At 46.2% G+C, this 16,493-nt stretch overlaps 1 protein-coding gene across 16 annotated transcripts in view; it reads right to left on the bottom strand.

The window, feature by feature from the left end:
• Nucleotides 1–16,249, bottom strand: part of SGMS1 (sphingomyelin synthase 1) — a 254,474-nt gene extending 238,225 nt beyond the window's left edge. For 9 of the 16 annotated variants that reach the window (XM_019738682.2, XM_074339432.1, XM_019738745.2 and 6 more), the window contains exon 1: nucleotides 15,091–15,393. The gene's annotated coding sequence lies outside the window, so the exon portion shown is untranslated. Of the gene's footprint in view, nucleotides 1–6,431; nucleotides 6,534–15,090; nucleotides 15,394–16,110 lie in introns of those variants that run through there. The other 7 variants (XM_074339430.1, XM_074339426.1, XM_074339433.1 and 4 more) reach the window with 4 other exon arrangements.
• Between the last annotated feature and the right edge of the window lie 244 nt (nucleotides 16,250–16,493).

The raw sequence follows: 16,493 nt of genomic DNA, 5'->3' as shown, positions 1-16,493 counted from the left end.
TCAAAATGTTTATTCGGTGCACATCTAATATTTATAGAAAAAAGACTGGAGGATTATATGCCAAAATAATAGTAGTTATCATCTATGGGTGATAGGATTATGACATTCTTTTTGCTTGCATATTTTCTAAATGGAGGAAAAGGAACAGGAGAAGAAAGGGAGGGGGAAAGGGGAGGGGAGGAGGAGATGGAAGAAAAAGAAGTTTTTCTAAAAGGAGAACCTATAGGAGGTTCAAAGGTAAATGCAGAGCAGCTGGAGCAGTCAGCGCAGACCCCAAGGATCCCTCCACAGACGGCCAGCAGCGCCCCTGGCTATCCCGGCCCTTCTCAATGTCCACTCACACCTGCCCTCCCCAGTGAACGCCTTCCAGAACTCGTTAGCCAAAGTTCCTTGAGTCCTGATCATTAGTACACACAGCATTTAATCACACCACATTGTCGTCAGATTCATCTCTTGGCTGCCCTCTGTGGAGTGTTCTTAAAAGCAGACCCCCCACTGCTCCTTCCTCTGTGGACCCTGAGAGCCTGACACAGCCTGGCACACAGCGAAGCTCACCAAGTTTGGCAAAGACACAGCACTTTTACAAACTTGACAACATCACCAACAGCAATTCTACTTTATCTCAATACTGTGACAAGTGGCCACACTACCAAAGACAGTGGCTAATTTCTTCTTCCTCAAGAAATCTGCCTTGACTTTGAAGGAATTGATCTTTATTGCACCTTTGTGGGGTCACCGATTTGAAATGTCTACTTTTAAAGTAGATCTGCCTGGAAGAGTCATCCCTTAGGTGACTGGGAGCGGTCACAGCTGTTGCCCAGTGGAAAAGATGATCATGGAAAATCAGGACACCCAGATTCCAATCCAGGCCTCACCAGGCTGCAAGAAGGGATTTAAACCAGATGATTTCTAAGAATAAAGCACCACTCCACGCAGCTGCAAACACCACAGAAGATAATAAATCAGAGGCCTAAGACTCAGAACAACATGAGGCCCAAGCGAGGTGACAGTGAACAAGAGGCAATTACAGTTGAGCTGGTGAGGAGTCTTGTGACAACTACAGCACAAGGAACAGAAGCCAGGAAGTAGGCAGGAAAATCACCCACTTCTAAAATGACTATGCCACCACCACTGCATCTTTCTACCCACAGAGCCTTGCACCATGCTGGGGAGAAAGGAAGACTGCAGGGAGACAGTTCAACAGTAAGACATCTTAATGACGTCAGGCTTTCTAGAACATCAGTGATTTCAGTCAGGGATGTAAGGTATACAGCGGTACCTGATCAGACTTCACAGGGGGTCACACTGCCTATTAAGGAGTCATTTTTTCTGTAGTCCTCCTCTGAGTATTTATAAAATGTTTTTATGAGAAAGTCAATATGGCTTCACTATTTCCCTAGCAGAATAGAATCAGCTTGTTGAGGGCAGGAACCATATCTGCCTAGTTCATCACTATGTCACCAGTACCCAGCAAGTCCCTGGCTCATAGCAGGCACCTAACCAGTGTTTAAGAATTTTCTGTATGATCATTCTTCTAGATATTATTTTTAAGGGTTGCCTATTTTCCATTATGCAGGTATTTGTTTAATTAACATAATTTGTTTAATTAATCCCCTATTGCTGGATATTTAGGTTTCCAACTTTTCACTATGATTAACAGTTCTGGGATGAACAATGGTCTTAAAATAAACTCCCAGAAGTAAAACCGTTGGATCAAATAGTGTGTAAGTACCTATGCCATCCCTCTTAAAAGCTATCCACTATACCGTTACCTTGAAGGACAACTGCCATTAGCTTTATTATTTAGGTAAACTATTGTGGATTTCTCAAGCAGAGGAATCTTCTAAAACAGGTGTCTTTGACATCAACAGGCAAAATCCTAAACTGTCCTCTTCAGACCTATTTTTGGTGCCCATCAGACCCAGAAATCTGAGAAGCAGCATCTGCTCAGGTGGTCCTCTGCTCTCCTGCAAAGCTCAACCTCCTCTCTTGCTTCATAGAAAACAAAACCACATTGTCCATCACACCCGCCTCTCTCCCTTTTATCCCACTAAGTTAGCTCGTGTTCCCATTTAGTGGGTGTTCTCCCACTAAGTTAGCTGTATCATTTTGCTTCTCACTTCTTCAGAAGAATAACTAAACCTGCCCCACCGGTGAGACACAGAAATGTCAAGTTCCACATAACTGCGGTGAGGCTGCATGTATATGTCTATCTCCTGCCTGGAAGCAGTCACTTATCATTAGTTCCCGTAAAAAGGCGAAAGACAGCAATAAAGATCCTCAATGGCACAATTTTAATTTTCTATCCACTTTCATAAAAATGGACCTTTCTGAGATCTTCCAGGTGAATTTAATGAAAACTTTAGACACTCTCCCCAGAAAAATGCACATACCTAAAATGATACATTTGATTTCAGTGGCTTTGTGAAACCCATCCCAGGACCCCTGATAGAGCCCTCAAACAAATGGGCAAAAGGAGGCCTGAAAAGTTCCTGAGTTCCTGAGACTGTTCTCACTACCCTGTCCTTATTTCTAAAATCAAAGGGAGGGGGAAAGCCGGCCATGCTCAGCGCCCTATGGAAAGTTGGACTGCTGCCCAGCACAACTGCTGGCAACTTTGTAGAGCCTGTCAGAGTAACTCAGGTGTCACTACTCCAACAACAGCGGTAAGGCAAATGTCAAATTACCGACCTCGGGAATGGGTGGCAGAGCCCTTAGGCGGCACAGGGGACTTTGCTTTCTGACCACCTGGCATGCGACCTATTCACTGACTTGAGTATTGCGTCTGCCCCATTACCAAGAAAACTCCAGGCAGACAGAGGCTTGGCTTTGTTCACAACTATATTGTACCCTTAGCCTCATCCAAGTCAAAGCTGCTGGTCCCAATGGTTCAGAAGGCTTAGGTGAGAGACAGGTCACCTAGGAAAAGACTTCCCCCAGAGCAATGACATACACAGGACATTTCATGCATTTGGGATCTTAGGGTGAGAAGAATGAATAGCCAGGGGGAACACAGACAGGCTCCAGGATAACATCAGGTAGAAACACAAGAGGAGCGCCCACAGTCCACATGGTGAAAATCTCAACAACACACAGCCACAGAGCTGGGGACAGATAGACAGTCCCAGTGCCCTCAGGCTGTCTCACTCACGGCCATCGAGGCAAGTGAATGGTCAACATGCCCGAGTGAGCAGAGAGGGAACCAGCAGTCCCTCCACCTCGGGCGAAGAATCTCTGGGTCACACGCTGCTGCCACTTTCCAAGGTCGCCTCACAACTGGGAATGCTGCCCTGTACTACCGCAGGCATCTGCCAAGGGCTTCTAACTGACAACGCTGTGATAGAGTGGTTGTCATTCCCATTTCACGTGAGGGAACGCCAGTGCTCCAAAAGGGCAGTCACACCTGTCCCCACTTGCTCTCTCTCCAGCTCAGAGGACCAGGGCAGCCTGACTCGGGAGGAAGGCCATGGATTCTCCCACGAGAGCTGTTTCTTTTCCGACGCCCTTTCGGTCCCATGGCTTTTCCTCATGCATGCGAGGCGTGGCAGCTTTCCTCCTCCACCTGTCTGAGCAGCTTCACCAGCTACGGCCCTGCCGGTCCTCACACATTTCCCTCTCCCTCTGAGTTTCCTCAAGAGAAATAAACTGCTCTTCTCTTTGGGCCTCACGCACATCTGCAGCCCTACCCCCTTTGCAGACATCTGCCCTCAACTGGCAGCCTGTGTCTGTCAGGAAGGTAAAAAGTTCTTGGCAAAGCACTTCCCTTCCCATCCGCTGTTGTTTCTCTCCCCTTCCTGACTTCTCCAGCCTCTGCTGCCACAGTGAGGGGGGCATCGCCTTTAGCCAACCTCCCCATCTCCTTAGGGGATAGTGTTCTGAGGTCTGTTCACTACCACCCTGCGCCAGGACCTTTTTCTTCCATCCCCCAAATGGAAGCTCCATTCCCAACTTGAGTATCATCCACTCTCCCAGCTTAGCTGCAGGGCCCCCATTCCATAACCTGAGATTAATCATCACATCCTTTATAATTTGTCCTCATATAACTTTAGTTAAAATGTCCGTCATGGATTCACATAGTGTGCTTGCACGAAACTTTTAAGACTAAATAATCCACATTTTACACGAAAATAAGACCTAGCTGGACCATCAGCTCTAATGTGTCTTTTGGAGCAAAAATTAATAAGACATGGTCTGATATTACATTATATTATATTATATTATATTATATTATATTATACCCGGTATTATATTATATTATATTATATTATATTATATTATATTATATTAATTTTTATATTAACCCGGTCTTATATTACAGTAAAATAAGACCAGGTCTTATGTAAATTTTTGCTTCAAAAGATGCATTATAGCTGATGGTCCGGCTAGGTCTTATTTTCCAGGAAACACAGTACCTTGCCAGGAGGGGAATCAATCACCACCTGGAAATACAAACAGTGAAGAATCTACCACTTATTGTTGTTTCTACAAAGTGGTTTGGACACGCAACTAAATAGGATTGGAAATGGCAGTTCTGAAATAAGATTCTTTTCTATGAACGGGATAATAAGCGACTGATGATGAGTCCCCAAATCACAGGACTTACGAGTCTGGAGGCCAGATGGCTAGGGGTTAACTAATCCAAACTCTCCATTTACAGATAAGGAAGCAGAGGCCCAAGTATGCCAAGGTCATAGCTTGGCACATATGACTTAGCTTACCGTTGTTTGTAAGGGCATTAAGGAAGGAAGGGGGGAAGGGGAAAAGGGAGAGAAAAAAGAGAAGGAAAATGGAGGACAAAGAAAATGAGAAAAGCAAACCACTGAAAACAAAATTGAAAGTGGAATTTCACACTTTGCCAAAGTTGAGAGGCAATAAAATAAAACTTTGTTTTTAATAAAGTCTTTCTTTAAAAGGCTGATTTACCTTAAATATAGAAAGTCATTAATCTTCCAGGTTTTGCTTTCCTAGGAGATAGCTAAAATTTAGCCACATTTTTTAAAGACAAAAAAAGTAAACTGTCAAGTGTTCCCTATGACTTCCTAAGTGGTTCTGAAGTACAGTTCCAGTTCCCTATTCTCCTCTGCTGGCTGACCACTTAGAGCAGGCGTCTTCCTAGTCTCCTCTCTGCTGTCAGAGTTATCTCACTAAAAATGGAAACCGCAAAAACAAACAAACAAAAAAACCACTTCCAGTGTCATCTACACTAACCTATGGTATCAGTTACCTTCTCACGTGTTCTGTTACATAGGGAACCTGGAGCAGGTAAACTTCTCTATCCAGCCCACCCCTGCCCCCAGGGGCTTCATGTGTAGCTGCACTCACTACATGGTGATGGCATTTACCTGTGAACGTGTCTGTCTGCCCGGCTAAGCCTTCAAGGACCTAGACTCCATTTCACTCATATCTGTATCTCAAGGCTTAACAGGGGGTCTAGCCCACAGCAGACCCTTAGCACGTGTTTACTGCCGTTGTAAACCTCGGGTTATAAAAAGGCCAGACTTGAGGCCTCTCACATATGTGAACAGGCCTCTTTGGCCTTCCCCATCTTTCCTTAGCAATCCTCCCATCCCCTCTTGCCCCTCCACATCCGCTAACCAAGGAAACGAGCTATTCCTGGTTGCCAGGGTCACAGGAGAATCCCGACAACTAGCACAGGGAAATCTGCACCAAAGTTTCTTCCCAAATCCAACTTACTTGTATGTTGTCCTCTGAGTGAATTCTAAGTCCCAATTTCCCACAAAATCTTTCCCAATTTCCCACAAAATCTTTCAACTCTAAAAATGTCTCATTCCACAGTTTTGTGTGTGACACTGTTCAGATGGGAAAAATGCAACCTCAACGGCAAAACAGAAAACTTTTGCTGTAATGACAGCAATTCACACTCTTGAGGGCTTCGTATGTGTAGGCCCTGTACTAAGCTTGGGCACATGATGGCTATTTTACCTTTTTTCTTTTCTTTTTTAAAGTGCCTTCCTGCAAACATACATTTTTCTACTACAATTAACCCAGTCAAATAAAATTATCTTCTACCTCTCCACTGTCAGACTAGCTTCATACACTTGTAATTTCTCTGTACCTAAATAAGGGATAAATAGTAAACACAATGTTTTTTTGTGCCTGTGGCAGGGGGTGGGAAGGACAGAAAATAAACAAAATGAAAACAAACCAGGGCATCTTCCTAAGACGAAATGCATTAGATGGCACTTCATGCTTCCAATGAGTTTTGACTTGCATTGCCAAATTTTCTCTCCACCCTGGGTTATTACCCATCGTAGCCAAGTCAGAAACAATGGGAGGGATGGAAAGCAAACTTCTACTCTGCACTAGCTCAGACATTCCTCTGCTGGCCCTGATAAACAGGGCCATGTGAGTTCAGTTTTTATTTCATGAGGTGAAAGTATTTTACATTTCTGAGTCTGAAATCATCTTACCTGACTGTAACCAGAAGTGGGAAGCGCCAGCACCTCACTAATGCATCGCTTATGGCCGCAGTTCTCCAAGAGTGATGTCTAGACCAGCAGCATCAGCAGCGTCTGGGAACATGTTAGATAAGTAAACTGCCAAGCCCTACCCCAAGCTACTCGCCTCAGAAAGTCTGGTGGGGGTGGGCCATTTCAAGGAGCCACCACGTGATTCTGATACACGCTGAAATTTGTGAAATTTGAGAACCATCTGCGTAGGCTGATAAACCTCCAAGGTCGTGGGAATACCCTGCTGGGCTACCCTGTTTCACAACTCTTTATGTAATGATGATGGCTCTCCACCAACAGCACCTACTCTGGTCATTTTTGCCAACTGGCAAAGGCCCCAAACACTACTCTCCTTCAGGGCACTCCTTCTACTGTGTTGGGCAAATCACTTGTGCCCCACTCTCCTCAGCTCTAAAAAAGGGGATAATAATAATAATACTCATCTCCTAAGACTGTCGCAAGGGTCAAGAGCTTAGACACTGTCTGGCATGCAGGAAGCCTTCAACAAATGTGAATCCCCACGGTTTACTACATCATTGTCAAAAGGTCGACTCAGAACCAGGAATAGAGCAAAATAGAACTTGCTTCCTGCGTGCTCACGACCTGACCTCTTCTATCCACTGAGGGCACCCAGGACTGACAGAGATGGCACCTGGCCCTGTGTCTGTCAAGCATGTACGTGTTTAGTCTACAATGTGAGCGCCCACCACAGGCCTGGCAAGGTGCAAAGAAAGCCCACTCCACAGGACTGTGCCTCCAACAGGTCTCTCGGGACGAAAGCCATCCAACTCTGGGGCATAAGGCCGAAGGAGATGCAGGAGAAACACAATGAATATTAACAAAAGCACTCATAAGAAAAGCTAACATTTATATTGTGATTCCCTTGTGCCAGGAACTAAGTGTCCAACAAATGTTAATTTAGGTAGTCCTCACCACAACCCTGTAGGGACCTGCTGTTACTACACCTACCCACGAGGGTTAGGGAATTAAGGCATAGGTTTACAGAATTTGTGTATGGTCCCACAGCTCCTAAATGATAAGGCCTAGATCTGAATCCCTGCACTCCAGCTCCAGAGTCAGTGCTCTTACCCACTTAACTATATGACAGAGACCTACTACCGTGTTTCCCCAAAAATACGACCTGACAGGAAAATAAGCCATAGTATGATTTTTCAGGATGACATCCCCTGAACATAAGCCCTAATGCATCTTTTGGAGCAAAAATTGATATAAGACCCGGTCTTATTTTCGGGGAAACACGATAGTTATCTAAGCATCTACTAGCCATTTGTTATTACTGATCCCAAAGCAATGATTTTTAAGGCACTTAAATTTAGGCACAAACTCCACTGACACAGGGTTCAATACTAGGCTCCCAAACCCCTGGCAGAAATGCTAATTATACTTGGTTTCTCCATCCCCTCCACTCCCCCTAATCTAATTCTACCCAAGTCAAGCCAAATCTCTCACAGAGCAGCATTCCTCTCTTTCTTATAACTCCCCTGACATTGCACCACTTAACCCCTAATTATATACCATCTGTCACATAGATTTCTCTAATTGTTCCTTGTATATTAGCCTTTTCTTCCCCACTGGACTGTAAAATTCTTTGGAATTATCCATACTTTGTGAAGCCCCACAGAACTAGGTAGAAGCATAGGCTTGCATATGTAGACGCAGAGAGTGTTACACGGTTAATTGGTTGGCTTATTCACTTTGCTTTTCTCACACTTCTTAGTTATCAATCCCTGAGAAGCAGAACAAAAGTATGAAGTTTATGCTATTTAAAGCCAGCACTCGGGTATTATTACACCAACATTCACTGAACAGGAGCTCTATTTCAAGATCTATACTACCTGACTCTCCTACATTATCTCCTTGAAACCCCTCAGCAGCCTCCCAGGGGAGGCTCTTGGTATCCCATTTGAGTGAGGAAGGACCAGGGCTATAAAAAGTGAGTAACTTGCCTCATTCACTCAAGGATAGTGAACAGAGAACCAAGATTGAAACAAGATCTGTCCCCAAAGCCCCCACTCTGCCTTCCTCTAAGGTTCAGACTAAGAAGCCCAGACTCAAATTCTCCTCAAAGTAACTTTGTAAAAACTGTTACCATGAAAGAGACAATTTTAAACGCTATTAAAAGTCATTTTTAAAAGATGGGACGATAACCATGTTCATAGATAGGATTCCAATATTAGACTACACATTCAGCGTAATGTCAATCACATTTCCAGGACTTTTTTGAGAACTTGACAAGCATTCCAAAATGTATATGGAAAAACAGAGGTCCACAAAGAACTAAGATCTGAAAAAGAAAAGCAAATGAGGGGCTCACCCTGCCATATAAGACACACAGCAGAGCTATAACAATAAAAATACTTTGGCATAGAAACAGACAGATGACTGGAGCAGAACAGAGAATTCAAAAACAGACCCCCATGAAGAATCTCAAAATCATTATGTTGAGTTTGATGTGGACAGTTTCAGTTTGGGGTGGGGGAAAAGTTCTGGAGCTTGACAGTGGTGATGCTTGCACAACAATGGGAATGTACTTAATGTGGCTGAATTGCACATTTAAAATGATTGAATGATAAATATGTTATGTCTATTTTACCACAATTTAAAAAAAGATTCAAAAGGTCTGTATGTTGAATGAGAGGAATCAGACACATGGTTTCATGTATATAAAATTATAGACAATGCAAACTAATCTACAGTGGCAGAAAGCAGATCGGTGGTTGCCTGAGCGTGGGGACAAATATAAGGATGGAAGGCAGCGGGGCCACGGGAAGTGTGAGGGTGATGAAAACACTTTATATCTTGGTTGCAGTGGTTTCATAGGTACGTACATCTGTTAAAATTCACCAAATTGTGTATTTTAAATGGATGTAGTTTACCATATGTAAATTATAATTCTTAATAAAATTGAAGAAATAGACTCAGAGTACACATGTGGGAACCTAATGTAAGATAAAGAATGCTGCCCAAAATATATATATATATATATATGAAAAAGAACACATTTAATAGGTAATTTGGGAGAAATTGGCTCACAAAATGGAAAGGAAAAAATAAAGCTAGATTCCTTCTTTATGTTATATATGAAAATCCTCAAAGAGATGAAAGCCCTCATGGTGAAAGATAACTAGAAAGCTGTTAGAACAAAATATAGAGTATCTTTGTAATCTTGGAGTAAGGAAGAACATCTTAAGACTCCTAAAGTGCAACATAAGGCAAAAAGTAATGGACTTGCACTATATCAAAACTGAAAATTCCTGAAAGTTACCATTGACAAAGTTGACAGATGGCCGAATAAGATTAGTATAGAGAATATGCAAGAAACATCTGCAAATCAATACATTAGAAAAACAGACGAAAGCTGGGCAAAGATACTGTAATACCTAACAAATATATTAAAAGATGCTCAAATTCACTAATAAATTCGCATTTAAAAAGTGAGATGCCACTTTATAGCCATCAAATATTGGTAAAATTAGAAAGATGTTTAATACCAACCCTAGCGAACGAAGATGGGGGAATCAGGAACCCTCACGCACTGATGTGGGAGTGTCAACCCAATCGGCAACACTGGAGAGTAACTTGGTAGTGTTTAGTAAAACCACCAGTGTGCTTGTTCTCTTTTACGCAGCCATTCCGGGTGTATATCCTTAGAGCAGTGGTTCTCAAACTTTCCCATGATTCAGAATTTCCAGGTTGCCCATGTTAAAACACAGACTGATGTGGTCTGCCCCCGGGGTTTCTGATTGGGAAGGTCTAGGTCGGGGCCTGAGAATCTGCATTTCTAACAGCTCCCAGGTGATACCGATGCTGCCTCTAAGTATGGACCACTGTGAGAACCACTACCCCAGACATAATTCTCACACAAATTAAGAGAACGCTACAGGATATTCATCACAGCTCTGCTCATGGTGGCAGGAGTGGAGGTGAGCTAAGTGTCCATCACTAGAGACAGGGGAAAGTACAAGTAGTGGGTACACAGCAGGCCAGCCGTACAAAGCAGCAGTCACAGCAAAGCACTAGGTAAATCTACACTAACATAGATCTCACAAATAAAATATTGAACAAAATTCTTCCGACTTTTATGAATACCCGAAATTTTCCATAATAAAATGTTTTAATGTTGAATGAAAAGGAAACTGAATGAAAGCTACAGCACAGTACCACTTATGTAAACTGAAAACATGCACAAAATAACGTGACATCTTTTACATGGACATGGACCTACCAAAGAACATATCCAATACAGCAGAGGAGGCTCCTCTGGCAGAGAAGGGAATGGGAGTGGGGAAAAAAAAGGAGAAAAAAATAAAACAAGAAAGAAGCATTGTACAAGGAGAGGATTTTGTGCCAAAAAGTAAGTAATGTTAACTTAATCCCCAGTACCAGAAGTCTGAAAGCTAAAAACTACTAAAGCTATCTCTAAATGTCCACTCTACTGTATACAATGGTTACTTCAGGTAAAGCCCAAGCAGGTTTGCAGGCAAGGGAAAAGGTTGGGGGTGGGGGGGAAGAATCTTTCTTAAATACAAGCTTGGGGTGATTTCAAACCCCCAGAATCCAACCTGCTACTGAGCTCTGAATTTTCCCTCTTTGACATACTAATATTTAAAAAGAAGCTGGGGTTCTCGGCTTTTAGCAAAGGGGGCTGTGTGTCCACGTCTGTGTCTGTGTCTGCGTCTCTTTTCAGTATGTTTGTGTGGAACTGTGTGTCTACGTTCTTTCCATTGTAATAAAAAAATACAGTGAATGCTGCTGCAGTGTACCATGCAACGGAAAGGCAGGAATCTTCAAGATGGAAAGCTGCACGTTGAACCTTAGTAACAGTGAGTGACAAGTTTCAGCTTGGTCAGTGCAGTCAGTTGGGTGTGAGCTACGGTTGAGAGATGGTGTGTTTGAAAGTGTGCTGTAAATCATCCTCCATCATGACAACGCTCTGTGTCACACATTGCTTCTGGCATATGGCAATTTCTGTCAAATAAAAACATGGATGAGTGTGTCCTCATCCACCTTATTCACCAGATCTGGCAATGTGTGACTTACGGCTCTTCCCCAAAGTCAAAATGATTCAGGACACTGAGGTAGTCATAACAGCTCAACTAAAGACACTCACAAAAGAGAACTTCCAGAACAGCTTCAGAAAGTGGCAAGAATAATGGGGGAAGTGTGTTTGAAGTGAGGGGGAGTGTTTTGAGGGGGGATTGATGGCAATGTGTCTTTTACTGTAATAATTTTTATTTAAACATTCACCATATTGTTTTATCACACCTCATAAGTGTGCATGGTGTGTTTATTTGTGGACGTTAAGAGGACTGGGGAGGGAAGCAGAGCACTTGAGTGGAGACTGAGCCCTAGTCAATCAGCCATTCAATTCCATTTTATTGAAACCAGAAGTCACAGTTACAAAACCACGACACCACCCACTAGCCCTTCCCCTTCTTCACTCTTGCATCCCCACATCCAACGCTGCTTCCCAACTCCCCCATCCAAACAGGCTGATCTGAAATATGGTCCTATGGTGATTACATAGCTGATTACAGTTATACACTTTACAGCCAAAATTCTTGGTAGGTGATAGATGATAAATTACCATTTATATTCCTGACCAAGAGCCTTTATCAGAAATTCCAAAATTCTTAAGACCAGGCATGCCATAACAGGTCTTCCAGGAGAAACTGCTGTGGCTGTAGCTACCATCCAAAAAAATAATCTGTCATGTCCCCACAAATACACACTAGCCACAGCTTTTTCCAAGGGCCATCGAACAGCGGGAAAGTATATGGGACAGTCAGAAAAGAAAAATTCCCATTGATTAAATTTATGTAAGAAAATGCAACAGATCCTTATAGCAGCAGCTTTACATAAGCAAGCCCATGCCAGGAAAGCATGTCTTTAAGGGAAGAAGAAACAGCTCAACAAATGGAGGAAGGAGCAGAATAGCTAAGGTAAAATGCAGAATGAGCTGGCCAAATTCATGCATCCCCAAACACTGGGGAGATTATCCCCCTATGCAAACATTCCAGAATTTTTAATTCCCAAAACATTATTTTGTCTTTTCTACACCAGCACTTTTCATTGGATGGTAAAGTTTTGGGAATTCCAGAGTTTTCCTGAAATGCTTCATATAAAATTAAGTTTTGTAAATAAAACATATTTGCTATGCAGCAGGCGTCCTTTTATAAAAAATTTTTTTAAACAGTTTTTTAAAAAAATGTATGACAGCTATTTATAGGAATCCTTTAGATTTTCATAAGATACGTCATAAAAACATACACATGATTTTCCAGCTGAAGTGCAGGATCTGCCACAATTTGGAAATTAAGAGACTTAACCAGGGGGGGAAAAGTAAAAGAGTTGAGTTTTTCAGCTAAAATCTAATATTTATGGTCAACACAGGCAATTCTGGCGTATAAAAACATACAAGGTTATTTAAGTGTCAAAACTTGCTGACAATCTTCTGTGACAAAAACATTTTTAAATTTCAGCTAAATAAACATTTACCGAGTCTACAAGTTAGGCACTGTGAAGATGCTAGGGAGCTGCCAATGAATGAGAGATTTTTAATAACTGTGTCCCTTAATGTCAGTTTAATCCATCCCTTGAATTAATTTTTTTAAAGAAATGCTTTCTTATATTTGAAATACCTCACTAAATAATTGCAGAGACACATCTTACTATTTTATTAAAAATGTAAACTTGTAATCTCTGACACAGAAATAAAAGGAAAAGACTTTCTCTGCTTTACATATTGCTAGCATTTTCTGCAAAATAACTACTTAAACTGTACATGGTGGCAGCTGCCACCTCCTGCTATCCAGCAGGTCCCAGAACTGGAGAGACTAAACAACCGTGCTACATAGTTTAAGAGAAGCAGTGAAGAAATCCAAAAGACCAGGGCCTCCAACCTAAATAGAATGCAAGTGAGCTGCTACAGGCAGAAGGCAGCTAGCTCCTGGAGGTTCCCTCAAAGCTGGAGCCTCCAACAACAGGCACAAGCTGCTGCTGCTGCTGCTGCTGCTGGCTTGCGTGGCCAAGGCATGGCTTCAGAGCTGGAAGGCTGCCACCTGCTGAATCACCAAACATCCCTGGGCTTCCCTTGGAGCACTGACCAGACAGGGACCCATCCCCCGCCTGACTTCTTCTGTGGATATCTTACACCTCGACCAAAGAAACACCCTTCTGCACAGGCCAAAACAGCCACCGGCCGTTACCTCTGGGCGGCCCTAGACAACTCCCATCCCGTTGGTACGTCATCAGTCCCACTCCTCTCTTTCTGCCCACTCAGCCCCCCTAAATGTTCAACCCCCAGTACCAGGAAGCGTGGGGGAATTCACAGCACACCATGACAGGCACTTAACACTTCTACATCCGGGCAGCCAATCAGAAACACACACAAACCCTCCCCCAAATCTGAAAGCAAAATAACCTGTCCAAACAGCTTTAAAGGTCCAGGAAGATAAATGTCAAGAGAGGCAGGCCCCATAACAGGAAATAAACTTCCCTTTCAGAGAACAGTCTTCACTCTTGGTTTCAAAGCGTGTACCACTTAAGTCTGTACTGTTTGAAGGTGAAAAGAAAAATCTGAGAAGCACCTGCATGGATGCTTATCACTCCTTGGGGTCACGGCATCCCTTGTCCTGATATTTACTCGTGTCCCCCAAGAGGGAAACAAGCGTTCATCAGAACGTGCCAGGCTGAATCCGTTAGCTGGACTAGGACACTTACTCGGCCCATCAGAAGCTTCAAACCCCAGTCTGGGTTAATACGGTGGGGGAGACACACAGCCGCTTCTACCGCAGCTCTGCCCTTGACAAGTCGCCTCGGAATCGAGGGGACCCCTCACTCATGGAGAGAGTCCCGTCCTGGAGAGACTATCCAGTTCCTGGCTGCGCCCATGGCTCCTCCAGGCCTTACCTCTAAACACCCTCATCCGGCAGGAGCAGCCCCGAGGGATCTCAGAGCCTCTCCTTACCTGGAGACTCATTCGCATTCTGGGGAAGGGAGCTTGCTCCTTAGGGAAGGGGGTCCTACCAGCACAGTTATTGAGGGGAAAGGGGGATCCCGAAACCCTGGGCGCCTGGCCGGCTGCCATCTGGCACCGAGGTACCAACTGTCACGCCACCGCCCGGGACGTGGGGGTGGGGCCGTGATTTGGGGTCGGTCCCTGCGGGTCTTCGGACCCCGGCCGGGCTAGTGCTTGAAGGCGACTCGTCTCCCGGTTCTTTAGCCCCGCCACCGCCCGTTCGCCCCAATCTGACTCTAGGCAGCCTTCCAGCCCGCACGCAGCACCTCTGAAAAGGTGCCCACCGACGCCTCCGCCATCTCACCCCAACTTGATCAGGGAGCCCCGCGGGCGGCCTGCCCCCTCCAAGCCCTGATTTCGGCCGCCAGACCGCCCCTGCGCCTACTACCCCCCTGAAGCGGCGGGGCGGGGGGAGTGCCCGCCAGGTACGCGCGCGACACCGCGCGGGCTGCGCTCACGCCCCCTCGCCTCCCGCTGCCCGCACTCCGCTCCCCGGCGTAAGTCCAGGCCCGTGGGGCGCGCGTCCTATGTCCTATCGGCCCCTCGAGATCGGCTTTCTTCCCCGGCCCCACGACTCACTTGCACCGGAGTCGCGGCAGCCGCCGGAATTCCGCTCGCCGAGCCCCCCAGCCGTGGAATGAAATCCGGGGCAGGGCAGCGTCAAGGCTTCGTAACCGGATCGCGCTCTCTGGCCGACTCGCCGGGCGCAAGCGGAGAGCAGCCTTCCCTGGCCAACCCTTCCCACTCCCGTCCTGCCCGCCGCCGCCGCCGCCGCCGCTGCCCCGGCAGCTGCCTCCCTGGTGCGAACGCTTCCGACTTGCCACCGAGAGCCTCCCGGGCTGCGGAGCATGCCCAGTCCGCTGCCCGAACCGGCCCGGCTTCCCGCGCGACGCGAATCCGCTCCTCCGGGTGTTCTCCGCGGCCGGGAGGGCGGGGCGGGTAGGCGGGGTCCGCGGGGGGCACATCCCGGGACCTAGGGGGAACCGGACCGGGCTATGCAGCAAGGGGCAATTGGGGTTTGGGCCCTTTTATTTTACTTTCAAGTAATTGGAAGCTCGGGAGGCGAGTGTTTGCCCCAACGACCAGAAAAGCCCCGCTTGCACATTTTTAGAGGGCCGTTTACGGAGGCCAGACGGGAGCCGAGTTTCACGATCAGAGGCGGTGTGCCATTTGGGGCAGAGCGGGAGAGTTGGAGACCTGCAGCTGGTCCGAACAGAGAACGCAAACTCGGCCAGCTGGGCCCCGGGATCTGGGGCTCGAGTTTTGCGAGTTTGGTAGGATTCTCTCCCCTACCAAACCTAACAGCTGCGACACTTGTGATTCATTCCCGATTGATCGTTTATTAAAAGGGGACGGACCTAAGACGCTACAGACTGCCACACCAAAAGCAAAAAAGCCGCCTTGCGGGGCCACCCCGCGAAGCCAGTCACCGCTGGGAAGGCCGGACCAGCTGTAATCTGTGCGGTTAAGACTGAGGTCGCGTCAGGGCCGCCCCGCCCCCTCCGGGCCCCACCTCACACTGGCCCCTCCAGGTTGCCGGGAAAACCCGGAGAGCGGTCGCGGGTGAATGGAAACACTGCGCATGCCCAGCAGCCCGACCTGGTGCAGGTTGCCCGAAGGAAGGTTTTCCTCGACTCCCAGAGCCGGACCCCGGCACCGGAGTTAGGGGTAGCCGGCAGGGAAAGCTGGCCTTCCGTCGTGGTGCCCTGCCTTCCTGGCCTGACTGTGCGGCACCCGAGTGGCAGCCCGGAGCTGTGCCTCCCACGGGAAAAGGGACTCGACGAGCGGGGGAGGGGGCGCGGGGCGGTATCGCCGTGACACGTGACTGTCCGCGGCGCTTCGGGCAGCCATCTTCCGCCCCGCCTTGGGGCCGCGAGAAATCGGAACAGACCTGAGAGCTGCTGCTACTGGAGCAGAGCGCCTTTCTCCCCGCCACGCCCTCCCTCAGGGTCTAGCCTCAGCTCGGTACCTGCCTCGACCCA

Source organism: Rhinolophus sinicus, linkage group LG07 (genome assembly GCF_036562045.2).
Source record: "Rhinolophus sinicus isolate RSC01 linkage group LG07, ASM3656204v1, whole genome shotgun sequence".
NCBI classification, from domain to species: domain Eukaryota; kingdom Metazoa; phylum Chordata; class Mammalia; order Chiroptera; family Rhinolophidae; genus Rhinolophus; species Rhinolophus sinicus.
This window is presented reverse-complemented; position numbering and strand designations above follow the sequence as displayed.